This window comes from Equus caballus, chromosome 23 (assembly GCF_041296265.1).
Source record: "Equus caballus isolate H_3958 breed thoroughbred chromosome 23, TB-T2T, whole genome shotgun sequence".
NCBI lineage: Eukaryota > Metazoa > Chordata > Mammalia > Perissodactyla > Equidae > Equus > Equus caballus.
The window spans coordinates 32,347,119-32,369,282 of NC_091706.1; the positions used below are offsets into that span (position 1 = coordinate 32,347,119).

Genomic DNA, 22,164 nt, shown 5'->3' on the forward strand with positions numbered 1-22,164 from the left:
AAATCACAAAACTTGGCTAATATGGCTCTCTAAAATGCTTGCCATACGTCTACATCTTGCCACGCGAATGGACTTCTACTATTAAAGTGTTTAGTTTTGAATTGTTTGGTTTGGAAATATTCACCCAATATGAAGGATTAAAACAAAACAAAACTCATTAAAAGCCCAAGATTCTGGTTCTTATCCTGTCATATGCTGTGAGGTCTTAGCTGGGACACTTACCTTCCCGGGACCTTTGTTTCCACGCCTGAAAAGGAAAGAAGCTGAATTAGATGCTCTATTAATGGCTTATGTCCTATAACTCTATGTCAAACAGTTCTCGGACTATTCTTTGGCAGTCTCAGATCACTAGAAGAACTGATAATTCATAGTTTACAGATGAAGAAACTGGGATTCAAATAAGCTAAGTAACTTGCCCAAAGTCACAAAGCTAAACCGTGGACTCGTTGACCCCTTACTGCGGTCCATCTGATTCCAGAACTCATGATTTTAGCTCTACGTTCAATGCAGTTCTCCCCTTTCCGAAGGCCCAGAGAAGAAACTCTGGTTTCCATAACTTTAGCATAAAATTTATCCCCCCTAGAAGAGCCCCCTTGGCGAAAGTACTGAATGGCTTAAGGGTTGACTTCTATACCTTGTCCTTCAATTAGCTGAGACAGGGGTTCTCAAACTGTGGTCCCTGAACTAGGAGCATCAATAACACCTAAAAACTTACCAGAAATGCAAATTCTCAGGCCCCACCCCATACATACTGATTCGGGAACTCTGGGAATGGGGCCCAATAATCCGTGTTTTAACCCGCCCTCCAGATGATGCTATTCCATATACAGTTTGAGAACCACTGCACTAGGATGTGTGACCTTGGAAAATGCACACAGGAGCTCTGAGCTCTGCTGCTGGCTCTGAAATCCCATGGTCCTTCAGATTCATAGTCCCAATTTTGAGAACTGATACCCAATAAAGGGAAGAAGGAGAAGGCAGATGAGGACAAAGAGGACAGCTTTCCATATAGCCCCCAATTAATCAGAGCAGTGATATTGTGTGTGATGATTTATGGCAGTGATGCCTGTGACATCCCAAATTAGAACTTCTTTGGGGCAGACTCTCTGAACGCAATCAACAATTTGGGAATTTAAAAATTTATTAGATGACTTGGAGCTCAGCTCAAAGAAAGACAGAATCAATTAAAACTATGCATTCTGTTTCCCTAGCCCTGCTTTTAGTCATTCAGGAGACAGTTTCTGGGAATAGAGTCTAATAGATCGTTTTTTGCAAACTGGAACAAAGTAATATCTCACTTCCTGGGAGTTAAAACCTCCCTATCCTTCCCCACCCCCCTGGGAGATGACACTGATTTCGGGATCCATTTCAACCAGAGATGACATAACCAGCTTCCAGGTAGCTTCAGGAACTCATGTTTCCCCAGCTTAGCAGTGACTCAGTGGATGGCAGGGAATGTGAATGGCCTTGAGTACCACACTGGCGCCAAGGGTCATATTTTCATTATTTATTAAACATTTTACTTGCCCACAGCCTGAGAGCCACTGTAACTCCATTCTTAGATAGTGCACGGCTTGGGTCAGAAATCTCTTCATTCAGCCTAGACTTGAGGTTAGAGAAGATGCCATTTCTCACCTGGGAGGTTGAAGTGACTGATCTATCCTCAAAATGTCTGGTGCATAGTGACCATTCAATGAATGCCTATAGAATGAAATAGGGATTGACTAAGGTAGTGCCCAGGCTTAAATTTGGTTTGTCAATAAAGTGATGGTTGTACACTATTTTTTTAATGCTTTTTTTGTGTGTGTGTGAGGAAAATTGGCCCTGAGTTAACATCTGTTGTCAATCTTCCTCTTTTTTTTTTCTCCCCAAAGCCTCAGTAAGTAGTTGTATATCCTAGTTGTAAGTCCTTCTAGTTCTTCTATGTGGGATGCCACCACAGCATGGCTTGATGAGTGGTGTGTAGGTCCATGCCCAGGATCCAAACCTGTGAACCCTGGGCCACCAAAGTGGAACATGAGAGCTTAATCACTACGTCACTGGGCCGGCCCCCGTGTACACCATTTTGAACACACACACTTGCCTATTTCTTTCAGGATAGGGCAGGAAATGGAACATGTTCTGAGCACTGACTGAGCCCTGAGGACTTGGGGCATGCTGTCTCATTTAATCCTCACAGCAACCCTGTGAGATTGGAGATGTTAGTCCCATTTTGTAGGCAAGAAAACTGAGGCTGAGATTCCTAAAACCCCACAGCTGATAAATGGTGGAGCCAGGACTAGAACACAGCTCTTACCCTCTGACTTTCCCCGCTGTCTAATATAGGATTTAGTGTGTGGGCAAAATGGCTCCTCAGAATTGGGGCTTAGACTGTGGCCTTGAAACAGGTTGATGTTCAAGAATCATAGGCCCTACTTTGAAATAACAAACAGACACAACTGATTATGGCAGATAAAGGCAGAAATGAGTAAACTGATAGTTTCTATTTGTTTCATCAAATATTTTATATATATAAAATCATTTATGAATGTCATTTATATATAAAAAATGTATAAAATATAGATGTTATAAAAATATATCAACACTCATGTGCTCGTCACTCAGCTATGTGTATTATTTCTTCACTGTATCTCTTAACCCAGAAATAATCATTATCCTGAATTTTTTGTTTAGCCTTCTCTTGCTTTTCTTTATGGTTTTATTACATATGTTTGTCTTTGTATGTATAAAATATATTATTAACTTTGTTTTTAAACTTTATATGTAAGGTATCATACTGCAAATATGCTTTTTTTACTGAATATTTTGTTTCTGAGATTTATCCATTTTGTTACATAAAGCTGTGGTTCGTTCATTTTCACTCTTGTGTAGTATTCCATTGTGTAAACAAACCATAATCTGTTGTCCACTCTGTCAATGGACATTTGGATTGTTTCAAGTTTTGACCAGAGATAAATCCTCTTATCTTTATTGTCTCGACCTTCTTATATCCACAGTGTGGATAAGGAGTTGCAGATACACGAGTAGTAGAAAGGCAAATGAAGAGAAATAGGGCAGAATGTGTTTTCCAAGAAGAGGAGACATCGTGTCTGAAAACCCAGAAAGCAATGAGAATGTGACGTGTTTGAGAAACCAACAGAAATCCCACACAACACGATACTAAAATGCAAGCTTTGACTTTAAAGTGAGAGAGATCTGAAATTGAAGCAAGTTCCAAGACAGACTGCCCTATAGTCATTTCAGAGTAGATATCCAAAAACTGCTGATGACTCTTGAATCCCTCAGCCACATAAGGATATAAAATTGTTGAGAGAGTGTAAATGCGAGAATGATTTGTGGAGACAATTTTTTGGAGGGAGAGCGGCTTCCTTCAATCTCTCTGAGGTATGAAAGCGGGATGGGGTGCTACCCTTTCACCTCAAGATTAGAGAGAAAGACATCAATGGGACCAGTAGGAGAATTTGATATGTATCTGGAGGAGTTTGTGACATCAACTCATGCTTTCAGAAGTCTACAGGTGGAACCGCTGGAGTTATCTGCAGTTACAGAATAAGAGAGGCCAGCAGTGGGAACATCCTGACTTACATTTGGTGTGGCTTCTTTTGTTAATATTAGCCAGCAAAGAGCTTTCATCCTTTCCTACCCCTCCTCTCTTCCCCTGCTTTAACCCCTGGTGGAGTCAGAAACCAGATTTAGCAAGATGGAGAGGAGTGGGGGAGGGTTGACCCTGACCCACCCCTTTCTTCCACAAGTGGCCAGCTCACATTGGTCTCCAGCATGAGGAGGGGCACAATTTAATTTTAAATCAAGTTTGGTGTTTTCAGTGCTATATGGGACTAGACATTTTGAAATACTGAAGTGAGAATGTGGTTGACACTGGAAGGGATCACAATAATTTTTATTACCCAATAGGAATCGAAAACTCATTGAAACTGCTGGCATTTTCATTGAGTGTGAGAGAAGAGAATCACATGAAAGGTTAAAGGGACAGCGGGAGACAGATATGAAGTTGCTTCCTGATAACGTTCCATGAGTTCTGATTCTCAAAGTGGATATAGCTGGAGAGCAGCAAGAGAAAAGGTTATAGAGAAGGTGACAAGGACCAGATCTGAAGGCAGAATGAGTCACATGAAGACTTGGGACTTTCCCATAAAGGCCTTTGAAAGCCACTGAAGAGTTCTAGGTAGGGGAATTTTGTGATCAAAATTGTGCTGTTTAAAAAAATCCCTCTTGTTTCAAGGTAAATGATGATTTGAACGGCTGTAGAGGCAGGGGTCACCCAGAGGAGGCCATGGTTTAGGCAAAATATGATGGTGGCTTGGTCCAGATTAGTGGCCGTGAGGATAAAACAAATGGAAGGTTTTGAGAGAAGTGATGACTTGATAGTGATGGGTGATGGACCTGACGTGACAGGCCAAGGATGGCTCCTCCATTTCTGACTTGAGACACTGTCATCAGTGGCGCCATTTCCAGAGACTAGAAATTCTTTTGATCCTTCAGTATTCTGGGGAGATATACAGGGCAGACAATAGCATCTCCATCTTACTAATGTGGTGATGAATATTCAAGAAAATCAAGAAATTTGCTGAAGTCTACATAACTCATTACATGCTGAGAGCTGCTGGCTTTTTACATTTTCTACTTCAAATGACAATGCTTGAACTAGTTCTCTTTGCATTTTGAAGCAATACCCCACCATAGGTGAAGTTAAGTGTGTTATTCAAAGGAAGAGAGAAAAAAACTGGGTTCCGATATAGTCCTCAAGCTTAAAATATTTATATATTCAACAATTTTGGCAAAACATAATTATGCTTCTTGGAATCATGGAAACATTCCATGAAACCCTAGATTTTAATCAGTTGAGAAAACTCTGAACTGGCCTAGGTATGCTTTTGTTTCTCTCCCAGCCGCAAGATTCTGAAATTTATCATTTAGAACAGTATTTCTCAATTCTTAATATACAGATGAGTCACTTAGGGATCTTGTTAAAATGCCAATTCTGCTTCAGTAGGTTTGGGGCTGGGCTCAAGATTTCTGCATTTTTAACAAGCTCCCAGAGGATGCAGAGGCTGCTGGTCGGACTTTTGAAGAAACAAGGCTTTAGATGAGCTCAGAACTTCTCAAAGTAGATGTGGGCACTGCGAGAGATCAGAGGGGAAGACCCAAAGGAATCCCAGAAGCATAATTATGTTGGAGATAAACAGAACTACACCTTGCTAATGGTGAGGCGAACAAACTTTGTCTATTTCTCCACTTTCCAAATTCCTTTTCTCCTTTAGCGCCTCGCCTATGTGTCCGTCCATCTTTCTACAGATTAACTAACTAATCCTTGCCTGGGGCAGACTCAAAGGTGGTTTTTCCTGTTACCCTTCCCAGGAAGCTGCATCTTTTAGCCGCACTTTGAAATTTCAAGACCCAAAGGAATAAAACTTTAATGTGGAACGACAGGCGATCCTTTGATATTTGTGGAGAGGGGACCCTGCTCAGCATTCCTTCAGTATCTGACAGGGACGAATCCTGGGGAAGAACAGAGACTCTGCCAGGTCAAGTGGCTTGTCCTAGGGAGTATTTTACCCTGCTTAATTCCCTGTGCCTCCTTAAAATCAAGCTTTAAGATATGCCAAATGCTAAAAAAGAAAGAATTTCTCCCCAAAGAAAGTCTGTCGGTTGCCTGTGCTGCCCATAGTCAGAGGTGATGTGGAGTGTGGGGACCTTGCAGAGAGTGAAGGGATAAACCGGTGGAGGTGGTTGAATTAGACGGAACTGTTCCAATTCATCACGCTGACCTGAGAGCCACGAGATGTTAGGTTCTGCTCTGGGTTTTGCCATTTACATTCTCTGTGACCTTAGGCTTCAGTCTCTGTGACCTTTGCTTTCAGTCTTTTCACATGGAAAATGAAACAGGACAAAATGATCTCTAAGTTTCCTTCTGGTTGTAAAAACTTTGTTTTTGAAGTTATTTCAGGTGAACTTGAAAAAAAACAGTTTTTAAGCTGTCGATTTTGACAGTGGCTGGTCATCAAAATCAACTTTAGAGACTTTTTTAAAAAATATAGATCTCTGTCCACCCTGTTCTGATCATTTGCGGATGCAGCCCTGCAACTATTGTTATAAAGTTCTCCAGGTAAATTCTGTCTGGTAGATAAATTTGGGACTCATTAGACCACGCCACAAGGGGGCGCCTGGGAGATGCTGATTTTCATCTCAGTGATTTAAAACCATTTTGAATATTAAAATACAGATAAAACTGACTTGCTGTTTCCATATCAAATTTTACTTCATATAACTTTGAAATGAATTTGTGCTTGAAATCATCTCTTGCTCTTTGATACTTGGGTTTAATTTTCTCTGCATGAGCTAAAGCTATATTAATATATTTATTTATTTTTGCTGAGGGAGATCCACCCTGAGCTAACATCTGCTGCCAATCTTCCTCTTTTTGTATGTGGGCCACCACCACAGCATGGGCACTGACAGACGAATGGTGTAGGTCTGTACCCCAGAACCAAACCCAGGCCCCAAAGTGGAGTATACTGAACTTAACCATTAGGCCACCAGGGCTGGCCTATGTTAATATAATATGTACATAATTTCCAGCATTACAGATGTACAACATTAATGTAATCATCTGCATTCAAGCTAAGGTTGGAGGTTTGGAGAACGGCAAGCTATCTCCTGATGTGAATGAAAGATAAATGTTCCGGATTTTCTAAGACAATCTCATAACCCAAGGTCCCCACATTTCTCTTGCCTTTTTCTTGGAAGCTTCTAGAAAGAGTAGGTCATGCTTACTGTCTCAAAACCTGACTCCATCATCTTTCCCCTCAAAATATCTTCTTTTCTCATCTGTAAAATGAAGATAGCAAGAGAGCTAACCTCATTGGTTTGTTGTGGGGATCGAGTTAACACTCCTAAAGCATTCAGAACAGTGCCTAGCATATAATGAGTGTACAAAATAGGTAAGTTACTCATATCGTTGTGGTGCTGTTGTCACTGCTCTCTGTCTTGGCAGGACCTCCACCACTCAGGTACCCAGTTCCAAAACTGGTACCATTCTTTTCTTTCCTGTCTGTCAGAGAGAGAGAGAGAGGAAATGATAAAGCCAATGGGACAAAAGGTTAACAATAGGTGAATCTGGGTAAACGATATGTGAGTGTTCTATGGGCTCTTTTTTTTTTTTTTTAAGATTTTATTTTTTTCCTTTTTCTCCCCAAAGCCCCCTGGTACATAGTTGTATATTCTTCGTGTGGGTCCTTCCAGTTGTGGCATGTGGGACGCTGCCCCTGCGTGGTTTGATGAGCAGTGCCATGTCCGCGCCCAGGATTCGAACCAACGAAACACTGGGCCACCTGCAGCAGAGCGCGCGAACTTAACTACTCGGCCATGGGGCCAGCCTATATGGGCTCTTTTTTATTGTTGCCACATTTCTATAAGTTTGAAATGATTTTCAAAATGAAGTTAAACAAAACAAAACGCTTCACTGGCTTCCTCAGAATAATATCCGAAGCCCTTACCTACTTCCTCAGATTTGTTTCCTACTGTTTTTCCCCCTTGATGTTTAAACTTCAGCCATAATACATGACTTTAATTCATTATCTTTGTACTTACTACTCGTTAAGTTGGAATGCTGTAGTTTTACCCACTTGCCTACCTAGAAAACTCCTATTTATACTTCAATACCCAGCATATAATCTGTCCTGTATGAGGCCTGCATTATTTGATGGAATTAATCACCTGACTCCCCTAGGCTGACTGTGTTTCTCATTTCAACTCCTGTGCCCTTTTCTCACATAGTGTAATTAGTCTGTTTCCACAAAATTCAGAGTACTTGGAGAAGAGAGTTCCTCTGTCTTATTCATTATTGCACTTTGGAGCCTGAAACCCTGACTTCTGTCCTCTTGTGCTCATAAATATGTTTTTATTTGCCAGGCCATGCTGGTTCCCACACCTTTTGCCATTTGAAGTGGCCGCAATGACACGCGATTTGCCGCTGCTTCCTGTTGTTCCTAGCTGAAACTTGACTGCTGGCCACTCTCCATGTTTTTTTTTTCAATGTTTTCCCCATGAGTATGAAGTGAGCCTTTACTAATAAGGAACTGAAATCTAGTTGTCATCATTGTTACTTACAAGGCTCTCCCCACTCCAGTGACCTCCGTTGACTCCAATTCTGTGTTTTGGAGCCAGTCACTTTACTTCTTGGAAGTCTCAGTTTCCTCATCTATAAAAAGGGTACACTTTAGTCCAACATCCCTTATAAGAAGTTAAGTAAGGGAGGAAAAATAATTTTTCCTCTACTTTTCTAGGTTCTTGGTTGAGACCCCTTAAGGGGAGCAGTATATGCCACCCTGAAATATGCCTCTGTGGCACAGGATTATCCTGAGCTGGTTATTTTTAAGAAACAGCAGACACAGGAGAAGCTCTGAAAATCGAGTAGAAGTTACCCTTTTGTAGGCGGCATTTACATTTATAAGGAAAATCTCCGTTTGTGAGGGTGTCTCCCTCTCTGTACCAGGAAGAGAAGCACAACTCTAAATCTCTAGAAATTCTATCAACAAAAAAAGTCCGACTTAAATCTGCATACAACCTTACCCTTGTCTCCTGCACTTTGCCTGGTAACTGGCTCCTCTCACTCCCCATCTTTCTTTCATCTTTAGCTGAAGATGATATTTAAGGGGAGTCTCGGCCAAGGAACCTAGAAGGGTGGAGGGAAAATTACTCTTCCTTGCCTACATCCCTCTGTAATAAAAGACAGATTAACAGCAGAAAAACAAACAGAAGCTTAATGACACATCTACTTCCTGTATTCATGGCAGATACCCAGGAAAGCCGAGTAATTCCCTGAAATGGCCAAGCCACCACCTTAATACCATCTTCAGCTCAAGACAAAAGAAAGAGCTTTGAGGGTGAGGGGACCTAGTTACAGAGGTTACCAGGCAAAGCACAGGAGTGGAGGGTACAGTTGTTGAGTCAGACCTTCTCCATTGATGAGTGTTTCTAGAATTTTAGTCTTGTCCCCCTCTTCCTGGTACACAGAAGGAGACACCCTTACAGACTGAGATTTCCCTATAAATGTAAATTTCCCTCACAAAAGGGCAACTTCTATTCTGTTTTCAGAGATTCTCCTTGTCTGCAGCTTCTCAAGAATAATCAGCCCAAGGTAAACCTTATGCCACAGAGGCATATTTTGGGGTGGCATATGCTGCTCCCCTTCAGCTACATTTTCTTTTCTGTTCTATTTGCTTAGGCTTCCTGTTAAGACAGGTCATTTCATTTAATCATTTGCGCTAATTTGTCAAAGTTCATCACACGTTAATTGAAGCTAACAAGTTATTTCTTGAGAGTTATATAAGTCGAAGGCCAGTGCGCCCCACTGGTGAGTGTGTGTTCCTTTGGATTCTTATGTTTTCATTCAGTGGAGATTATAGAGTAGGAAGAGCTTAGCACAGTTTATAGCCATCAAAGACCCTTCTAAAAGTTCCAAGTTTTCATGGCTTGTTTTTACTACCCCTCAAAACAATACGTTTTGTGGCTAAAAACTGAAGGGGTCCCTTAGAGAAGAAAAATCGCGACATTGGCAGTAAGATACATTCACTTTGAGATGCCACTTGTGAGGACTGAGTATTTTCTACGCTGATGAAATAGATCACATGCTTAAAATTTGTCTGTTGGGAACATGGGAAGTACGACTTTGGGGTGATTGTTTTAGCAGGGTCCTTGTCTTTCTAGGGCAACACTATGTCAGTGCCTTGGACAGTGCTTAACAGGAGTTCAATAAATATTTGGTGAATGAATAAATGAATGAGGTCAATAAGTCCATTTGGGGGAACATCAGAGCTCAAAGAGCCTGAATATATTGAAGCAAGTGAGAAAGAGAACCCAGAAGAGACGGGTTGTTCGAGGCCCAAAACTTGCCCGGAGGAGACCACGGGTGCTCCTGGTCGATGGATAGTGAAGATGTTCAGCCGCACTAGTCAAGGCTTTTCCATGGTGGATGGTCTCCAAACGTTTCTGGAATTGTTATTATTGTAACAATATCTTTTGGTTTCTCTGTGTTCCTGCTGTGTGTTGCACGCTGCAGTTTTTTGAGCCCGGGGTTTTCTGGAGTAGTCTTGCCACAGTAACGGGGTGAGTTACTGACAGTCATTCTCTGTCTCATCTGCTCTTTATCAGCACAGTACAGTTTCCTGTACCCGTCAGTGATGGGGAAATGATACAGCTGACATTACTACACGCAAGTAACCCAAAGTAATATTGGATTAATCTTCTGCGTCATTTACTCTAACTTTATTCACATTTTAAATGATTTGTAGTTATTTTTCTGAAGCACTCATTTTACTTTCTCTCTGAGTTCTTGTTAATCTGCTTGTCTCAGATTTTCTGGAGACTTTATTGTTTTTGCTGCTCTTCCAGTCTGGTGAATTGACAAATGACGATGTTGGGGGCAGTGGGGTAGACAGAGGCCCTCAGATGTGCTCTATAGATCATCAAAATGTGATGTACTATGTATTCTCGGCATGGACTGGAAATGAAAAAAAATGCCGCAAATAGAATTGATTCCTTTGGCCTTAACTTGGATTGGCAGCAACACAGATTCTGCTGTGGGTTGAAGTCATTTTCTGCTTCGGCACTACTCAGCCCGTGGGGAATGGTAGAGTCATGATTTAGCAGGAAGAATCTGGGAGCAGGCCAGCATCGACATCTGTTCTGAACTGTAAGTGGACTGGAAAAATGCTTTGAAAAAAAGAGACAAGAGGTGAAGGAGCACACAAAACCTTTACCCTCCAAAAGGCCATGAAAAATGACTCAGTCAATTGCAAGCAGGTTGGATTGAGAGAGAAGTTTTCATAGAAATAAAATGTATACAGTACTTTCTTCATCTTCATCTACTGTTTCCCCCTCTTTTCTTATGATGCAAGAATCATAATACATGATACAGGAAAATCTTACTAGGAAGGACTAAAGCATCACTTTCCGTCCTTGAGATGAGTCTTAATGATCGAAGCCCATTGCCTTGGTAACATCTACCCGACATCCAACATCCTTTTAGTGAATTGCATAATGCATCTCTTTTCTCCAAATATGTGACTACACCATCTTATAGGAATTGTTTAATTTTTTTTTTCTTGGCATCAAAAGGTACTCTATCAATTGAATGTCATGAGGACCATGGGTTGGAGAGAGCACGGCTGATTTACTGGAAAGAGTTTGGAAACAGGCTGGCCTGGATTCAAATTCCAGCTCCATCATTTCCTGGCTGTGTGACTTCAGGCCAAGTTGCTCTCTGAGCCTCTCTTTTTCACCTGTAATGGGGATGGTAATATCTAATTCATAGGGCTGTTGTGAGGATTATGCGTGTCCCTGGGCACACGGAAGGCATGGGGTGAATGTTAGCTTCCTTTCTCTCTACTTTCTCTGAGTTCTCTTTCCTTCCGTCTTATTGCCCTGCAGACACAGCTGCATATCCAGAGTCTTGGTTTTCAGAGAAGGTGTTTTTGTCTGATTGGAGTCAATGAACCAAATTTGGCTCGTTTAAACTTGACGTTCGTTTCTAACTAGCGCAAAGTAGCTAGAAAAACCAAGAGAGAAAGCAGGCTGCACGGCATACACGCACCGAGAGGGAGATTCTCCGTGTACTTGGAGCAAGCACAATGGATTTTGCAAAGCTGGGGCCAGGATCAATTGGGCTATTTGGCCAAAATGCCAGATTCTTTTTGGAAAGACTTTCTGAAAATGGCAATCAAATTTCAGTAAGCAGCAAATAGATGATTCAAAATAATAGAAATTATTTCCACACAATTTAGGAAAGCATTTTTTTCAGTTTCTCAGAAAAGCACGTTGCATTACCTGATTAATTACTGGGGTGTACAAAGAGAATAAAATAGCTCTTAGGAGTCCCTGGCCCTTATTCAACCTGTTTGAGTTGTGGTTTCCTTATGTAAAATGAGGGGATCAAAATGAAATTGATTATTTCTAAGGTGCCTTTTACTCTAAAATTCTAAGATTTTGTGCTTTGTTTAAACTGATACTAAAATTATTTTTACACTTCCTATATCAATAAATAACAATGATTTACTGGGAACTTACTTGGTGTGCTTCCGATCATTTATTCCCTATAATTACTCCGGGAAGCAGCTACTACTATTATTCCCATTTTACAGATGAGGAAAATGAAGCTGGGAGAATTTAAGTCATTTTTCCAAGGCCATTCAGTTAGCAAATGGTGATACTCGGATTTAACAGGAACTCTGATTCCATCTCATGCTTTTAACCCAAACCTATACTGCCTCCCAGTATACGGTAAACACATTGCTCATTGACAACGAAGCTTTATTGGCAACAGAGAAAATTCAATCTTGGTGAAAAATATTCTCTTAAGTAAATGGTATAGTGAATAATTATACATATCGGGACTGGGAAATTTTTCATTGCTTTGGGCTGTGAGTCCTATGGGTAGGCAAAATGTTTTATTTACCTTGGCTTCTCCTTGCCAGGAATAGCAGGCATTGAGTAAATTATTATTGAATGAAATGTGTATTGTATAGCGGAGTTATAAATCATTATAAAGGTTTTCAAGGGTAAAAGCAACTTTATAGCTCATTTAATCTGTCTACACCCACCCCACTATTTTATAAAAGAAGGAACTGGAATTCAAAGAGAGGAGGAAGGGAGACATAACTAGCGCCCAGGGCTTTTATTTCGCAATCCAGATCTCTTCCCACTTTGCTGTCATACGGAATTCTTTGCTTCCTGAAAAACTGTCACTTCCTGCCAGGGTATTCCCAGGGCTCAAAGCGCTTCTCCTCAACTTTGAGATGCTCAGGTCTCCAGTGTAAGCCCTGTATGTTCTTGCCCATCTGCAAAGGCTGAGGGCATTGCAGGAAATGCCAGCTGGCATGGCACAACACTCCCTTGAGAGAGGACTAATTTTGCCTGGCCCTGGAGGACTGGTCTGCCTTTTTCAGCTGTGTCTGCACCAATAGGGCTGGCTTTACAAGAGCCAAGAGGATGTTTCGCCATCTGCCTGTTAGTGGGGAACTGGCCTTTCTGCTTCTTGAACAGGGCTTCGGAAGGCTTGGTGGCTCCGGGCCAGCCCACTGAGGCGCTGCTCCCGGGATGGCGTGCTGCTGAAGGAAAAGGAACTGAGCTGAGCTCCAGAGCCAGGGGTGACAAATGGCTGGCACACATCTGCAGCAGCAAGTGTGATCTGAATACAACCGAGCACCGTTGTGCACTTTCTCCTAGATAGACGTCCTTATCCTGTTCAGACAGTCAACGGAGAAAGGACCAGCTTTAAAAAAAGAAATAATTTTTTTCTTAATTACACAAGTACTACGTGTTTATTGTAGAAAATTTAGAAAGTACAGAAAAATACAGATAAGAATCTATTGTATTACCATTCAGGGAGAGTCATTGGGAAGTTTTTGTTATATACTCTTTGTAGCTTTTAAAACATATTTTTTATGGATTCTACACGTGTGTGTTTTCTTTTTTAAAAAAAATACATCAGAAACATTTTTGTATACCATTAAATCTTATTTAACGATATTTTTAGCAGCTGCATAGTATTCCATCCTATGCTTATACCACACTATGCTTATACCCCTACTGTTGGGTATTTAAGGGCTCTTTAACTTTTTGTTATTTTAAGTAATATGATGATAAATTTCCTTTTTGCCTAACTCTGATTGTTTTCATAAGCAAATTCTTTTTTTTTTTCACCTGGTATGACCTGGTAGATTATTTCTAACCCAGAGCCCCAGACATTTAAAAAGTAATATAAGCTCCAATTATAACTCAGTTATAAGCTCAATTATAACTCAGTAAAGCTGGGGGAAAAGTAATACATGCCCATTACAGAAACTCTGGAAATGTAGAAAATAAAAATAAAAATAAAAGAAAGGAGGGGAAAAAACCTACACATATTTCTAGAAACCTGTTGCAAATGCTATTAAGCTTTTGAGGTATTTTCTTTCAGTCATCTTTCTCTGTATATTTATTTGTTTTACATCTTGTGATTATATACAATTTTTCCACCTTTTTTTTTTAAATTGCAAAACACTGGTTTATAATGTTATATAAATTTCAGGTGTACGTCATTACATTTCAGCTTCTGTATGTACTACATCGTGTTCACCACTAAAAGTCTAATTGCTGTTCATCATCATATAAACGTGCCCCTTTACTCCTTTCACCCTCCCCCTACCCCCTTCCCCTCTGGTAATCACCAATCTGTTATCTATAACTACGTATTTGTTTGTTGTTGTTTATCTTCCACACGAGTGAAGTCATATGGTATTTGTCTTTCTCTGTCTATTTCATAGCATTATACCCTCAAGGTCCATTCATGTTGTTGCAAATGGCAAGATTTCATCGTTTTTTATGGCTGGGTAGTATTCCATTGTGTGTATAGACCACACCTTCTTTATCCATTCATCTGTCAACAGGCACTTAAGTTGTTTCCCAGTCTTGGCTATAGTGAATAATGTTAAGCAAATTCTTAAAAGCAAAATTGTTGAGTCTAAGTCATGACTAGTTTCTAGTTCTAAAGCTTTGATGACCACTGCCAAATTGCCTTTGAGCAACGTTATGCCAATTTACTTTCCCACCAAAGGTGTATTAGAGAGCAAATTTCTCAGTGTCCTCACTAACATGGGGAGTTAGCTTTAGAATGTTTGCCAATGTGATAATTGAAAAATGTTAGTGTTCCATCTTTACACTTAAATGTAGGTGGTTGACCACTACATGTTTCTTTAATTTCAGCCAAGCTAAGGTCACAAAGTTTCATGGACACTCAGGTTTGTTCCCAGATAAAGACAATCACACTTGAGCCATTTTTGCATATATAATCTTTTTTTTTCTTGTTAATTACGTGAAAGTCATGACGCCATCCTAGACTCACCTTTTCAGTTTGTAGATGATAATACTCATCTTGGAGCAGATAATCCTTTATTTTTCTTTTCTTTTCTTTTTTTTTTTTCAGGGAAGAAAAGTGGTCATCCTGCCTTTTGCAGTCACAATAAAGAATATTTCCCACAATGGTTTATTTCCATGAGTATCTTAGGTATGCTGCCAGGAAATTCAGTATAAGTGCTTCTGTGTAGCAATATTTTGATAAGAATAAAATGTATTGTAATGTTCTGTTTCATAAATTAAAAGTATTGTTGGAGTGTATGTTTTTTTACCCACTAGAAAAGAACAATTGGAAACATCTTGGGTGGAGTTACTTAGAAGATGCTGGAAAGGAGCATGGCATTCTAGTTGGTGGGATGGTTTCAATAATAAAGAGTGAACATGGCTAGGTTGTTCTACTAGGCTGAGGTGTTCAAGAGAACGCCTTATTCATCTTTGTATTGCTAATGCCTATGGCGGTGCTGGAAAATGGAGTCTACTCAGAATTTAGTATTTCTCATGAATGCTTGTTCTTGATCTGAGAATAAAACCATCGATGGTAAAGGAGAAAAAAGTTCTTTATGTTTCTTACCAAAGAAATGGAGATGATTAGCTAAATCTCAATTTTTAAAAAGTTTTGTAGTTGTATTTTAAGTAAGCCAGTGTCGTTACCTACCTATGGTTTTCCCAATATTTGCAAAATCACCTTTTATAAAAATATACACAGTATATTTCTGAAGTATTTATAGTTTATCATTTAGATGAAAAATGTTTGCAATTAACAAATACTTTAATATCGGTTGTTTATTCTCTGTATAGGCAGAAAAATTTTTCTGTAATTGCAGCAGGGAAAGAAAATCCTAAGAAAGATGATTTTATTTCTGTTTTAAGATTTTGGCTTTTCTTACGTTAAGGAAGACCTCAATAAAACGCTAATGCTGTAGCTAAAATCTTAGCTTCAAGGTAGTGTGCTCTAGTGGACAAAGGAGGTGGGGGTCCATGGATCTGGATTCTGAACCCAGCTCTGTGACCAGTGAGGAAACTTTGTATAGTCCAACACCCACTTTAGGTCTCAGCCTTCTGATCTGTAAAATGTGGGACCTGGACTATTGCTCCCTTCTGGGCCAAACAGTCTCATTCTCTCTGTGATTTTGATAATTGTAGCTTAGCCAGGTAACGTCAAATTTGGCTGAAATCTAACAAAAGCAAACATCACTTTGCAAAGTCTCCCTTTGCAGAAGTATTTTCTCTTCTGTTCTTTCCCTCCTGTTTTTGGCAGCATGCTATTCCCATTACTTCTTGTACGGCGTAGATAGAAATAGTCTTTTCCCTTTCTTCACTTTCCAGGGCATATCTTTGGTTGAGAGAGGAAATGGAAAAGATGCAGCGTTGAAGAAAGCTGAATTATTCTACACAGGCAGGTGCAAGGAACTACCCAAGGAAAGAAAAGAATGAGGAGCTGGAGAATTGAGAGGGAAGGCTGGAATGGTGAGTGTTTGAGGGAGAATGACTGAAGAAGTTAGAGCAGCTGACATTGGAGGAAAGGCAAGGCAAGGTGAATGTTTGCTAAAGAAGATGTTTAGGAAGCTTTGCTCTGTGTCACTCAATGAAATTCCTTTTTGCTCCCTCTTCAGGAGACCCAGAGTAAAGGTCTATATAACTCTTCATTGTTCTCTGGAGAGGATTGTCTTCCTTATGGATGTGACGGTGTGAAAAACCTGGGCATGAGATGACCCTGCTGTGTTCAGGTTAGACTTAACAAGCTAGAGAGAGACACTTCAACAGCAGCCAGCGCTCATAAAATATTATTAAAAAACAGAAAAACAGACCATTTATTATGGGTCAGCCCCATCACATATATGTTCTCTAATATTTTGAACAATTCAATAATGTAGATTTCTTTTCCCCCCATATAACACTCTGCCTCTGGAAAGCTGGGCATTTTTATCTTAAGGCATTGCAGGTCTGCTTTTAGGAGAGGCTCAAAGAAATATTGAATCAAATATGCACAATTTTGCAAATTTCTGCAATAACCTCAGCTATTGCTATCTGTTCTTTGCTGGATTAAAAGTTAATTAGGTTAAGGGCCAGCCTTGTGGCTGAGTGGTTAGGTTCACGCACTCTGCTTTGGTGGCCCAGGGTTTCACTGGTTTGGATCCTGGGCACGGACATGGCACCACTCATCAAGCCATGCTGAGGCGGCGTCCCACATGCCACAACTAGAAGGACCCGCAACTAGAATATGCAACAATGTACTGGGGGGATTTGGGGAGAAAAGGGAAAAATAAAATCTTAAAAAAAAGTTAATTAGGTTAATAATTTGAATTATGTTAACGTTACATTATTAAAAATACATATGAACTGAAGTTAAATCTCCAAACATACTGTGCATAAAAGTATGAATGTATTCTTCCAAACCATTTAGATATTATAATAGGATGACTATTTAGATAATAGGAATATAAGTTCTCCTAATTTTAACAGCAAAGTGAAAGAAATATGAGTCATTCTTATATTGAGCATGTGTCACAAAAGCCAAAGCAAAGCTTCTAAGTGTGTATGGAACCTGGTTCCCCTTCCTGGTTAGCATGAAGTTACTCAGGAATTGGGATAGCTAGCTAAGCATAGAACCAGGCCTCCCGACCCCCAGGCTTGGTTGGATTTTTGTGGCATGGATTGCCTCCAACACAAAAGACCCGTCTCAACTCATACTCTCTCCACTTTCTCAGCAACCTCCAAAAACAGTCATTCACTTATAATTACACTCTGTGTCTCCAACTGGGCCAAGGCTGAACTCAGGCTCTGCTGGGTGCTCAAACGATCAGGCATCATAAAAAATCTTGATGCTCCCCAGAAGTGCTGTAGCAACCTACGCCCCAGCTCTGGTCTGCACTCACGCCCACAATGGCCAGGTTATTCCTTCCGAGAGAAAGAAACCAAGCACAAGAGGCAGGATGTGGTTCTTCATAGTAAACCTTCGGCTGTCTCTGCCCAGTACGCACATGGTGCCCTCTCCTGGCAGAGCAGAGCATTTCCAGAAAGGGGATGGAGAATCTGATTGCTGGTGACTTTGGGTCTTTGACTAAATCATTCCGCAGCACACACTAAGATTTTCCAGATAGCTCTTTATTTGTTTATTATGAGCTTTATTTGAGTTAAAGATAGAAAACAATATACTTTTATTTGTAATTTAAGATGCAAGTTGCTATGGCAATCTAAGATGGTTTACAGTAATTCCTTTTATATATTCTTCATCATATTATCCTTTTAGACTTTTTAATATATGAAGAATAAGGTTAACTAGTTATGAAGTTTAACAATAATCAGAGAATTTTTTTCAAAAGAATTTCCTTAGTGTGCTATTAGTATAAAGCTCATAATAGGCAAGATATTTATATTAAGGGCATGAACCCAAATCATTAAATAAAAATAAAAGCATATTCTTAAAAAGGTGCTAAAGAAGAAGATGCATCAAAAATATGCAGTCTACATATTTTTCAAAAGGATGTGAACTGGGGCTGGCCTCTTGGCATAGTGGTTAAGTTTGGCGTGCTCCGCTTTGGCAGACCAGGTTTGCATGTTCAGATCCCAGGTGCAGACCTACACCACTTGTCAGCAGTGCTGTGGTGGCAACCACATACAAAGTGGAGGAAGACTGACACAGATGTTAGCTCAGGGCTAATCTTCTCCAAGCAAAAAAAAAAAAAAAAGGAATATTGGCAACAGATGTTAGCTCAGGGAGAACAGGGAGAAAAAAAAAAGGACATAAACTATATGTTTAGGCACTGTCTTCTCTTCAGTTTTCCTTTGCCAACAATATACAGCAGGACTTTTGATGTCCAGATGCTACTGGGGAAAGATGACAAAGGTAATTGTATGCAGACAAGCTTGTGTATAATGTAGAGACAATGTAAAGATATCATTTCAAAATTAAGGTTTGCAATGATAGTTGATTGATACCCAAAAGGCTTGGAGTGTCTTCAGGTAATTAAAAAATACAAATCTGTGTATATTATGCCACTAGAGTCATGTCTTCAATGGTACTTGATGTGTAGAATTTCCACCTTTAAAACGACTTTTTAAATTTTCTACACAGGCTGATATTTCATTTCTGTGCTGTTTTATAGGCTGGCTACATAAAATAAACTTTATTTGTAAGTAAGATGTTTATTTATAATAAACAGGTGATCAGTCATGAGAAGCAACCACTTCTCCTACGCCTTAGTGTACAATAGACACGTTCTAAATATCAAACGTTTAACATATAGATACTGGACTTTGAAAAATGGCAATCTTGGGGCTGGCCCCGTGGTTAAGTGGTCAAGTTCATGCACTCAGCTTCAGTGGCCCAGGGGTTCACCAGTTTGGATCCTAGGCTCGGACCTAATACTGCTCGTCAAGCCATGCTGAGGTGGCGTCCCACATAGCGGAACTAGAAGGACCTACAGCTGCAATATACACCTATGTACTTGGGGGCTCTGGGGAGAAGAAGAAAAAAGAAAAAAAAAAAGATTGGCAACAGATGTCAGCTCAGGGCCAATCTTTAAAAAAAAAAAGACAATCTTAAAAATTCCCCATGTTTCATCATATTGCATAGCTGAAATTCATCTACTTTTTGTAAAAAGTGTTCTGTTCATTCAAGCAGAATTTTGCCCCAGTCTCCCTCCATTTCCTGCTATCATACTGTACGGTGGATCCACAAGTTTATTGTGTGTGTACCTTAAACCTTTAAGTAGTTCACAGTTTTAACACAGTTCTAAAGTAGCACCTTCATCAAATACGAAAATAGTTCAGGGATACTGCTGGTGAGGTGAAACAGCCCACGTGTGGTTGAGTCCTGCCTCCATTGCTTCACTCAGGGAGAATGCCTTGTGTGTGCCGGTTATGATCATTAGTTCCAACAAACAGATCTATTCCTCCAGCTTCTTTTATTTATTTTTTTTTCAAATGCATCACATTTGGTTTGTAAATTGACAGCATTCCCATGAAGGGTATCAGCATTCTTAGGATCTATATCAATATGCTTTAAAAAGTTATTTGAGGGGGCCGGCCCCATGGCTACTGGTTAAGTTTGGTGCGCTCTGCTTTGGCGGCCTGGGATTCAGTTCCCGGGAGCAGACCTACACCACTCATTGGCAACCATGCTGTGGTGGTGACCCACATACAAAGTAGAGGAAGATTGGCACAGATGTTAGCTTAGGGTGAATCTTCTTCAGCAAAAAAAAAAAAAAAGTTTATTCCACACATAAGAATGGTAGATTTCAGGATAATTGCTTGGAAATCCTACATATTCATCCATGTCAAATGTCTTCACCTATTTAAAACAAAGGTCTCCATTCTGGTGATGTTCTATTAGGTTTTTTTTTTTTTTGAGGAGGAGGAGGAGGATTAGCCCTGAGCTAACATCTGCCACCAATCTTCCTCCTTTTTGCTGAGGGCGATTGGCCCTGAGCTAACATTTGTGCCCATCTTCCTCTATTTTATGTGTGGGACGCCTCCCACAGCATGGCTTGAAGTGGTGGTATGTTCATACCCAGAATCTGAACCGGCAAACCCCAGGCCACCAAAGGGGAACGTGGGAACTTAACTGCTGCACCACTGGGCCAGCCCCGTTAGGTTTTTTATAAGACACTAACGGTGTATGTTAGTACACCCAGTGGACCAAACTACTTTTCTGATGCTGGAGCAGCAGGAGCCACTGACAGCTTTTTCAGACAGAAAAGTCACCTGGTTTATTTTGCATTATTAAATAAGCAACTATGTTTTCATTCTTCTCCCTTGGAAAGAGTTGTGAATGACCACCTGCACAACGTTAGCTTCCAAACTTGCAATTATTTACAGAGTAACTTGGGTGGTACTACAATTTCAGATGCAGCGAACCAAACTCATTCTGTACAGAGAAATGGATGCCACTTTCTTTTTTTTTTAAATCAAACTATTCTGTTCTTCTTAATCATGATAATTTTCTATCTCTTTTGTGCTGATATAGATGTGTATTAGCATAATAGCCAAAGATGATGAGCCATTTGATAATGGACTAGATTTGGAGAGACAGTCTGCATGTCATTTATTAATAGAGAGTGCAGCAAAGCACTGATGCTCACTTTGTATTTTCCTTCCATGGTGTTGTTGCCAACAGAGGCCTGAAATTATCCCATAGCCAACCACTGAGGACTACTGTGTTTTGGGACACGAAGAATTTGGCACAAGCAGCCTGATGTCACAGTGTGATGCAAATTGCTTACACCTTACTTTTATTTCCCATACATATTATGAAACACTTCCTTAAAAAAGCCCTCTTTTTATCTATGTAAAATATTCTGATTTAAGAGCCTAACCACCATGCATAGTCGATGACCTAGAATGCAAGTTCAGCTTTAAACACTTGAAACTGGGGCAAGAGGCCTCCTTTTCTCTCTTGCCAACCTTGCTAAAACACTATATTGAATTTCCTCAAAGCAAAGGAAAACAAAAGTCTTTTATATTGCCATGTATTTTTAAACCAGTGGCTTCTTTTGTGAAGCTCTATCTATTGCATAATTAGGATGAAAAAGACTGTTCATTCTGAAAGGAAAATTCTTTTAAAAATATTGTTGCAAATCTTGTAAAATACAGTGTATCAGGAAATCTTTAGTTTTCTTTGCAATGAGATTTATTTTTTAAAAAAAGAGTAAAGATTAATATAGACATTAATAATTTTAGAACTAGGGGCCCACCCCATGGCCGAGTGGTTAAGTTCGTGCGCTCTACTTCAGTGACCCAGGGTTTCACTGGTTCGGATCCTGGGCGTGATCTGGCACGGCTCATCAGGCCACATTGAGGCAGCGTCCCACATGCCACAACTAGAAGGACCCACAACTAAAATATGCAACTATGTACTGGGGGGATTTGGGGAGAAAAAGCAGAAAAGAAAAAAAGAAGAAGATTGGCAACAGTTGTTAGCTCAAGTGCCAATGTTTAAAAAAAATAATTTTAGAGCTAATATTCTATGTGAAATCTATGTATTAGGTTTCAATGAAGTGAAAAATATTCTGCAGAGATGGAAATATGTCACCCTTTGTATTTTATTCCTGCTCTTTACAAAGGATGTGACAGCGTCGAAGACAGAACAGATAGAAAATGGAAGCATATGTTTAAAATAAAGACCTTAGGCAACTACGACCATCACACATGCTGAAATTTGGCTTGCTCTGCTGTTGTTAAAGGGCCCATGCAAATTTAAACCCTCACAACATTTATATATCTCACATGTTAGAATAAATATTCAAAGACAAA

At 40.0% G+C, this 22,164-nt stretch overlaps 1 long non-coding RNA gene and 1 pseudogene across 1 annotated transcript in view; one reads left to right on the plus strand and one right to left on the minus strand.

Moving 5' to 3' along the window:
- The first annotated feature begins 5,033 nt into the window (after nt 1-5,033).
- LOC138920308 (uncharacterized) overlaps nt 5,034-22,164 on the plus strand; it is a 31,654-nt gene continuing 14,523 nt past the window's right edge. Inside the window, exons 1-2 of the long non-coding RNA XR_011431221.1 lie at nt 5,034-5,222; nt 16,237-16,377. This is a non-coding gene — a long non-coding RNA (uncharacterized lncRNA). The remainder of the gene's footprint in view (nt 5,223-16,236; nt 16,378-22,164) is intronic.
- On the minus strand, nt 19,527-20,239 carry LOC111770104 (glucosamine-6-phosphate isomerase 2 pseudogene; annotated as a pseudogene).